This window comes from Ruditapes philippinarum, unplaced genomic scaffold (genome assembly GCF_026571515.1).
Source record: "Ruditapes philippinarum isolate M1 unplaced genomic scaffold, ASM2657151v2 ctg5393_1_1_1_1, whole genome shotgun sequence".
NCBI lineage: Eukaryota > Metazoa > Mollusca > Bivalvia > Venerida > Veneridae > Ruditapes > Ruditapes philippinarum.
The window spans coordinates 13,404-23,348 of NW_026855573.1; the positions used below are offsets into that span (position 1 = coordinate 13,404).

General features: G+C 36.0%; 1 pseudogene; it reads right to left on the bottom strand.

Moving 5' to 3' along the window:
- Positions 1-640: 640 nt before the first annotated feature.
- Positions 641-9,188, bottom strand: LOC132743752 (uncharacterized; annotated as a pseudogene).
- Between the last annotated feature and the right edge of the window lie 757 nt (positions 9,189-9,945).

Consider the following 9,945-nt stretch of genomic DNA (forward strand, 5'->3'; position numbering starts at 1 on the left):
AAAACAAATATAACCATTGCAAATGGGCAAAAAGGAGAAACAGCACATGTAACTATAAATAAAAATAATGTATGAAAACCATTTTAATACTTATAGAAACACACAACAGAAACTCGTCTACTGATAATGTACTAGTACAGGAAGGCTTATTTATATTTCCAGACTACATTTATAAAGTCTTGTAAACGTGACACACATCCTATTATTCCGTCAATTCCATCTGTTTTATTCTTGTTTGAAATATGTCTACTGTCTAACTAATGTATTCAACATCCGATATGTTGATATATATATACTCCTGCTGAAAATCCGTTTTACCAAGTATATTCACTCGAAATTTCAATTTTAAATTTCAATTGTTCATCGGCTATCTTCCATCATGCCAGACATGTTTACTTTATCTAAATAGTATCAGGCAGTTAATCTCATTATGTTGTGACACTGGTAAAATACAAAGTTATTGTTTTTTATAATATTATTTTTAGCGTGACAACATCCCTAACTTTACCGTGTAACCATTGCTGTCTTCGTATCTCAATAATGCTAGCCAAATGTTAAACAAATACAGTAGCTAACTATGGTACCTTATATTATTACATGTATGTAGTTAAAATAATCGCAGCAAATTCAGTGTTTAAGGTAGAACGCGACACTTTGCGAACTTTCGAGTAGCGTCTTGAAAATTGGCATGCAGAAAGTTGACCATATTTCTGATTAGATTCCGTTTATTTTATTTCGATTGTTTCAGCCATTTTTTCTACACATGACGTCAAAGTTGACCATCAAAGCCCGTTTTTGAACATGACGTCGCTGCGTATCCTTGGTAACTATTACGGACACAACAACGCCACCGGTCAATAGATTATCTTAAATTATACAGTATCCGACGGAAAATACTTTTACCGTCATGCTGATATAAAATTTATCATTTTACGCCGGCAAATACTTGAGAAATGGAAAGAAACGTGTCATTTTTATGTATAATTTGACGTTCAGTTTAGCTAATTTTTTCGGCTTTATAGCCGCTTATTAAAAAATTCCTGAAATAAATTTTTGATTTTTTTTTACAAAAGTACTTTAAAATGTATTTTGAGTCGAAAGGACGCAAAAAAATAGGGGGTCACCGACTCAGTTTTTTCGGTACACATGATTTTATTTCCCCTACCCCTTGCGTAATTTTTGTAATGAAGTTTGACGTCATAGCGCGGCAATGGTTTTAAGCGTATCAAGAGCATTTTTCTAGTGTTTTAATTGTCCTTAAATATAGTTATACATAAAAAACAACAATAAACTTCCGTTCCATGACAATGCTCTTATAATGTGTCTTGGAGATGAAATAGCAAATTTATATGTGAAATATAAATCTAAAAACATTAACCTTTCAATATAACATATAATGTGTCTCTTCAGTAAAGAAGTTTAACTATCTTTGGCTAAGTCAAAATGCGATTTGATTGAATTAATTATGGCCTTTCTGTTTGTGACTCTTGATTTACCGTTGATTCTTTCTGACAAAAGTAGTTTTAACCCATTTTCTGGATCACGTAAGTACGCCCTTTTTAAATGGTCATAAGAAAGTCCGGTTTCAGAAATCTTTTTTGCCATAGAAACTGTTATAATTTTCTCATTTTTACATAAATTGTGTTCTATTTCAGCAGCACAGGCACGTGACCGGCGCTTGGTCAATAAGTAATTTACTGCTTCATTGGTTGTCAAAATATAGCTTTCCATTTCCTTGAATCCTATGCGTTGATCTTTGATTATATCTTGTAACGCTTTTGCATCATGTAAAGCGTCGTGTGCGTCGAATGTAGCACCGAATATATGTTCATAGAGACTTGTTAGTTTATATGAACGCAATTTATGCTTTTGTTTTCTGAGAAGAAATCCATAGACATTTTCACGAAAGAGAGGTAAGTACTTTGTGTCTGTGACAAACTTCAAAAGGAATTTCATGTCGAAAATCTTTCAATTGTGGGCGGCTAAAATAACTTTCCTTTCTCCTAAGGCATTCAGCCATGATAGAAATTCTGACAAGGCCTCTGATATATCGCAGGATTCAACTTCCTGATTATGTTGAAAAAGATACCTATTTCCTTTTATTATGCGAATCTCTAAACCGTTGACAGCAGTTGCTTTTACATGTATGTCACCTTTAGGTAGAACGAATTTAGTGAATTTCGAATTGCCACAGACAGCCGAAAGTTATACAATTTCTGCATTCTGGCCTACGACGTTTCTAGATCGTGGTACACGACAGTACACTTTGGATGACATTGTTCATCCTTCACAATAGGCTCGGGGAGCGGAGTCGTGTCCAAAACTTCTAATTCGTCAAAAGCACAGAATGACTGGTATGAGACGCCTTCCTTAATTTCGGAAACAGCTGAATTAAATAATCTTTTCTTTTTTAATTCAAACCTCCGGCGTTTAGCTTCTCTACTTTGTTTGTAAACTTTCTGTTTTTCTCTTATCCTTTCCTGAACAATAATATGTTTTTCTGTATCTTTGTCTGGAGAAAGTTTGCAATGTTTAGTTATATCGGTTAAGTACGAAATGCCGTCGTTAAACTGCGAAACAGCAGCAGATACTCGGAAATCAAAACTCTCACTATGACTGTAATTTCGAACTTTTGGCGTCTTGCTCCAAGCAATATGATTAAGAGCTTCATTCGCTTGTGAAGATGCTGATGTCATCAATTTCGGCGCATTGGTTATATACGGTGCTAGAAGATTTTCTAAGGACAGTTTTAAATCTATATCGTGTAAATCACAAGGCATATTTTTATGATGTGTAGCGTCTCCGGCTACAAATTTACACCATGTACGTACCGCATTTTTTATGGTTTCCATACATATGTGGTATAATAGCTTGCAGGGCAGCTCTGATATCGTCTGCTGATGTGTTGATATTTTGTTTTATTGCATACGAAACATTTTTAATGAAGCTATCCCGCACAGAGGGTGTCAAAGCTTTATGCCCAGCTTACTTCTTAACCCCCTTTTTATGTGATGAATATATGAATACTTAACTAAGTCCGGATTAACGTATGTTCGAACTTGTTGTACAGAACTTGAATCCTCGTCACCTACGACTGCCGAATACTTTATGCCGTTTGATAATGATTCCCTGTGTAACTGTACTGCAATATCCGGCTCCATAGCTTTTGCGCTTTTGCACCAGTTCTTTCTACAGTCATGCTGTCGTTTCTTACGTCCGGTTCGTTCATAAAAAGAGCACGTCGCACAGTTCTTAATCCTTGTTGAAAAGTTTAGACACTTCTTGGAACGAATCCCAACAACATGACCCCAACCTGAAATATTTTTCGGTTATAACATTTTTACGGATTTTTTATATTACAGGTTGATATTTAATACAATGACTGGTTTGATCATTATTTATTTATATATTTTTGTATGATAATATAACATTTTATAACGTACTTATGAATAAAATATTTAGAACATTAATGTAAAAAAAATATAAATGTGATAATTCACTGCAGTGAAACATATTTTCCATATTTTCACTAGTATCCTAAATCCCAAATTATAGAAAATACTATCCTCTATGTATTCATGAGAGATTTATATGAAAAATCATGATTCCCCGAAACCCAATGCTCACTGAAATTACCTGTATGAGCAAACACATATATAAATATTAAAGAAAGGAAAATACCTGACAAGCTATTCATGCCGCGACCGCGCTTTGGCCATGCAGCATCTTGGCTTACCGTAACATTTACCAAACCGTCTGTAAAAAATTGGGTGCTCTCTGAGTTGAAGATTGGCCCGGTAAAACACATTTCCAAGTGGGTTACTGTTATATTTTATATAATATAAGAATTATCAAGCAAAACTGGCATTATGGGGATTGCGACTAGAATATCATCAGTGCAGTCTGAACAAAATCACAATTGTTTGCTTAATATTAAAGTTAAATGTTTGTAATACTGTTGTCGACATAAACGTATGATAAAATAGACTTCTGTATGATAAAATAGACTCAATCAAACCGAGTCTGCAATTCTTATGTTATTTTGTTGTGATTGATGCTTCCGAGGGATCACTTTGCTTCCAGAATTTTGTACTTCACAACAGCAGGTGTCAAGTGCCGTGTGGCAGCCGTAAAAAGTTGCCCCGTACTTCACTTCAGTGTTGTTATATTTTCTGGTCCTTCGGGATCATTGATGCCAACACTATAAAGTGTTGAGAATTGAGTACCGCTCAAGCCGGTGCTAGGGGGCGTGAGGGATGTTGCACTTATTCATTATCCCTCATGTACAGACTCAATCAAACCGAGTCTGCAATTCTTATGTTATTTTGTTGTGATTGATGCTTCCGAGGGATCACTTTGCTTCCAGAATTTTCTAAAAAAATTCCACTGCAAATTTAGCGACATTTCTTGTATTGAAATAGGAGAAAAATACCCGTTATTTTATCATTTGCTACTGGCATATCTCCTTGATCACGTGTCATTACTGGCGTACTTATGTCCTCAGAAAATTCAGCATCTGATGTGTAGTGAGTGCACATCTATAAATCAGTTAAAGGCACATTATGCTTCAGTTACCTGAAGAAAGTAGCACTGAATGAGAAAATATTTCATGAAAGCAAAGTAGAAATCACTTTAACTAGTATGATAATTAAGAAAAACAACAGAAACAAAAGATGTCTCAAAAGAGAAAGCTTTTAAGCATTACAATTAAAATAATTTCAAGGGCACTATGGACCTTTAATTATATATGTTAATTATTGTTGCGTTGATTAAGAGTATACAACAAGATGTAATGCATGTTCAGCCTTTTAGCATTTCCGACACTCTTCATTTTATTTCATATATAGGTATTTTGGCAAATTTTCATCTGTCATAGACATCAGTGATCATCGACAGAATACATCTGCGTATCATTTTTACTTTTGTTTAATGTAGAATAGTGTAAGAGCAAATGTCTTTTTGTCTCCCTTTTTGTCTCTCCTTGATTTTTTAATGAGATAAGGCATTGAATTTACTTTCCAGGAATATTTGTTACACCCGAACCTGTATGGTGTCCAAATATTCACAGTTAATAGATAATGAGATAAATTGTTAAAATAGACAGAAACACAGTTTATTACTTATATGTGAAAGGGGAAATAAAAGAAGAATGATTACACCAAATAAATCAGGTCATTATATATACTAGTTCGGGTGTAACAATTTGACACAAACTTCAAACTTAACACTAAATATTTGAGACTTTCTTAAGCCAAAGTGAAACCATTCTTGCTATTGTATAGTGCACATTGTAGTTATAAGGTGCCAAAGGAGTAAAAATGCTACTGCCATCTGTCTATTCAGAATTCTGCACTTAACCAGAAACTGGTTGTAACAAGACACAAACATAGTTGCTTTGATTTCGTGCATTGCTGCCTCTATGCGTGTAATGTGTTGCATTTTGTCTCGGCTTAGATCTTTTCAACTGTATGTACACTTTATAGATATAAAATGCATAAGTGAACAAATGCTAATGGTTTTTATACCCCCGCACAACAAAGTTGTAAGGGGGGTATACTGGAATCAGCTTGTCGGGCTGTCCGTCGGGTTTTTTCTTGTCCGCCCAATAACTTAAGATTCCTTTGACCCTTAGTCTTCATATTTGGCATGCAGGTTAGTCATGATTAGTAGATGACTCCTATTGATTTTGAGGTCACTAGGTCAAAGGTCAAGGTCACAAGGGCATTGACTTCAAAAAGCTTGTCCGCCCAATAACTTAAGATTCCTTTGACCCACAGTCTTCATATTTGGCATTGAGGTTAGTCATGATTAGAAGATGACCCCTATTGATTTTGAGGTCACCAGGTCAAAGGTCAAGGTCACAGGGGCCTTGACTTCAAAAAGCTTGTCCGCCCAATAACTTAAGATTCCTTTGACCCACAGTCTTCATTGAACGCCGCCTTTCCTTGTTGATCTTGTTTTTCATATTTCATATTTGGAATGGATATTGATCATGACTATAAGGTGACCCCTATTGATTTTGAGGTCACTGGGTCAAAGGTCAAGGTCACAGGGACCTTGACAAAAAAAAGCTTTTCTTCTCAATTGCTAAAGAATGTCCTGTCCGCAATGTATTGATTTTGACATTTTCACATTTGAAGCATGTAGAATACATAACTTAGCAATGCACTGGCTTAGTAACCTCAGATTTGGCAGGGAGGTTGTCCTTGAGCTCTAAATGGCCACTGTTGATTCTGACAAAGTGGTATGCGGGGGTATTCACGCCATGATAGTGGCAGTTCTAGTTTTTCGTGCATTGCTGCCTCTATGCGTGTAATGTGTTGCATTTTGTCCCGGCTTAGATCTTTTCAACTGTATGTACACTTTATAGATATAAAATGCATGAGTGAACAAATGCTAATGGTTTTCACACATCTCTAAATAAGGTATGTGTGGTGCAAACATTCATTATAGGTCAATGAAACAAAGTAACAAGGCAACCCTAGTATGTAGCAACCTTGAGTATGCCGCAGGTTTTTTGTTGTATCACTTTAATCAATGTTGTTGGTATGAACTATACCTTATCATATGTAGTTGCATGTTTCTTTTACAACTTTTTTATAGTGTTGTGTGAAGCCTATTTTATAATAAGTGGTAGAACAATAAAACCCTTTCTGCTTTTTGTAACTTTTCCTCCTAAATTGTTTAAAGATATATACTATGCTCATCTTAAAGTAAAATATTTTAATGCTGAGATAAGAGACTACTCAAACTGTGTATGAGAAGCAGTATTCACTATCATAGGTTATTTGCTTAAGCAAACTGCCAATTTTTTAAAAAAGTGTTCATTTATATATAGTGTGTAGATTTTTAAAGTATCACACTAACTAACTTATACTTAAAATATTTTTTATAAATACATAGCGTGTGGTATTAATAAATATTTTCAAATATTAAATTTGAGCATACTAATCTATATCTTTAATCATGTTGTGAACTTTGCTTTCAACTTTTTGGCATTTTCTAGTTGGGTGGTTCCAATATTCCTACTTGAATAATGTTGAATCACCCTTAGGATATGTTGCCTGCTTTTTAAATTTGTCTTGACGTCTTATCTGTGATACGCAGGCTTCATAACCTCTGATCCCCTTTCAAAATTCCATTTTATTTAGTTCTGCCCATTGTTTTCTCGTTTAGGGCACCCGCTTTTTATTACTTGGAGACCATACGCCGCTTTTGGAATGGCACGGAAGTGTCACATTGAAGGTTCCATGATAACCGCCGTATGAACACATCTGCGGATGTTTCTAAATTCAAAATCTTACTATTTCATGTTTAAATGTTGAATTCTGCTTAAGCCGGTGCTAGGGGGCGTGGACGGTAACTTGCACTTTCCAGTACCGTCCATGAACAGGCTCAATCAAACCGAGCCTGCAACATTTTCAATTTTGCCGTGTTTGGTTTTCTTTAGGGATTCTGTATTTATCTATTTTATGTTTACACCTTTTGACTATTAACATCCCTCTGTAGCATGCTCACTTGCTTGTAACATAGCTAGAAGGGTGGTGGTTTGGCACATAGCCATATTAGTCATTAACCAGGCAACCAAGTGCCAAGTGGACCTGGGGGTTCAAGTGAGAAGCAGAAGTTAAACTGTACAATTAATACAGCATATTCATTTTTGTTATATTATCTATTATCTAGGACCTTTCCTGTGGTTATATTTAATGAAAATATGATAAACAAGATCAACAAGGAAAGGCGGCGTTCAATGAACGCAACCCCCACATGACCCAGCAACAAGAACCAACGGCAAGGAGCCCAGGCGGACCCTAAACAAAAACAAGACAGGGCAGAGTTATGACTTGAATGGCCTTTCCGTAAAATATGTGCTGTTTCACTGACATCTTGTAATACGAATATGTCATCAGTTTCCTTCTGGTATGGTTTTTCTTTTACTTTCTTTTCCTTTTTGTTTTCAGTATTGACCTTTGTTTCTTCAGATTTTCCTTTCTTTTTGCCATGTTTTGCCCCTTTGCTCTTCATTGACTTTCTAGGTATGTTGGCTGTCCTTTTGCTTGTAATTTTTCTATCAGTTTTTTCCCTTTCTCTCCAGGAAGAAGGCAGTGATCCTTCCATGCACCTACCACATGTTTATGTAGTGATTACCCTGACAGTGTACACAGTAACAGCTAAGCTCGCGTACTTCAACATGTCCTGATTCAATGGAACCTCTAGCACTAAGGATGCTCCAACTAATGCTTTCAATGCTTTGGTTCAGGCCTTTCTATGCGTTTAACATAAAAATACACGTTTTTTGTGGACACAATACTCAGTAATGTTACTTTTTCCTTTCTGGAGATATTTCTGGCAATAATCAAAGAATTCCTTTATTGTTCTAATAACACCCTGTCGACCTTTCACAAATGTCTCTGCAGACTTCTTCACAACTCCTCCAACTCCATCCCTTTCCATGGCGTGATCCAAAATACGCACGCTCAAAATTTGAACCATGTTTTGACAGGAAGTAAAATGGCAATTGTGACTTATACTGAGAAGCACATCCATCTGAAAAAAAGTACCTCCTTTTCAATTTCCATCCCTGTTTCCTTCAGATATTCTTCATATGATCTAGTAAACTGTTCAACTGCATGTGCATCATGTACCAGGTCTCCACTAATGAAAACTGCCGATTCACACACAATATCTTCACATTTGTCACATCTGTAATATGCTACAATGGGATGTATCGTAACCTGCTGGTACTGGTAGTAAGCACTCTGAATCTCATCCTGATGACAGCAGCGATAGTTCTCTGCAAAGTCAGCAACCATTACCAACCACTTGCTTGGGACTTGTTTTGTCAACTGTGAGAACCAGTACTGCCATTGAGCAACAAAGATATGTCTAGCCAGTTTGTCTACTTCTACACACAGTTCAGTAATTAAATCTTGTACAGATCCAGTGTGGTTCAGCAGCATTGGTCTTCTCTTTCCATTTAGTTCACCAATACCCCATCTATTCCATTCATATACTATATTAGCCTTATCTGATACTAAGGGTAGAAAATGAGTTTTTAGACTGGAGACCCCACATTCTTTGCAATTTCGTTTTACACATTCAGGATTATGGTATTCATTGTTCGATTTACATGAAGTCAGGCTAGTCACTTCATATTTGTTGTTTAGTTTCAGATCTTCTCTTCCCATTGCGGTTACTATTAATTCATTTTCTCCAATTTGTACTGAACATTCAGGCAGTACTCACATACTCACACAACAGCCCACAAACTTCTGTCTACTCACAGTGACCACCTCTTTTGGTCTAAGTTTCTGGAATTTACTCAAAGAAACTGTGCTATTTGGATACTTTTTCAGGTACCTTGCGTGCGCTTGTCTCAGTGTCTGAACAATAAGTCGTTTTGACAATATAATAGATAAATACAGAATCCCTTTCTTTATATTTGTTTCGTCTTTTTTCAAGCTCTCTCCTTTTAGCCTGCCCGCTTATTTTAGCTCTCTGTTCTTGCTTTTTCAACCTCCAATACTCCCTTTCCTTTTCAGCAGATTTCCTTGTTTTCACTTTTTTAGGTTCATTTGCTTTCCTTTCACGCATTTTGCGCATTCTTAATTTAGTCTTTTCGTTGTATTTCTTCCTTTCGTCAATGGACATTGATGCCCTGTATAATCTACACCGTATTCTATCCATTTATAACGTTTATATGCTTCAGAGTTGGCTCTCAACTTTGTCATCCACTTATGCTTTTTTCCCATTGCAGCTGTCATGTTTGATTGTTTCTCTGGAGGTTGTTTCTCTAGAGGTTCTTCCTTCCTCTCCCTTAACTTATATGGCCTGAAAACAATATAATACTTAGATTACAAGGCAATAAAGTATTACAAGCAATACTTAAGTCCTCTACTGGTTACAACCCAACAAGAAGCATGTAAGTATTTTGCCCTGTGGAAG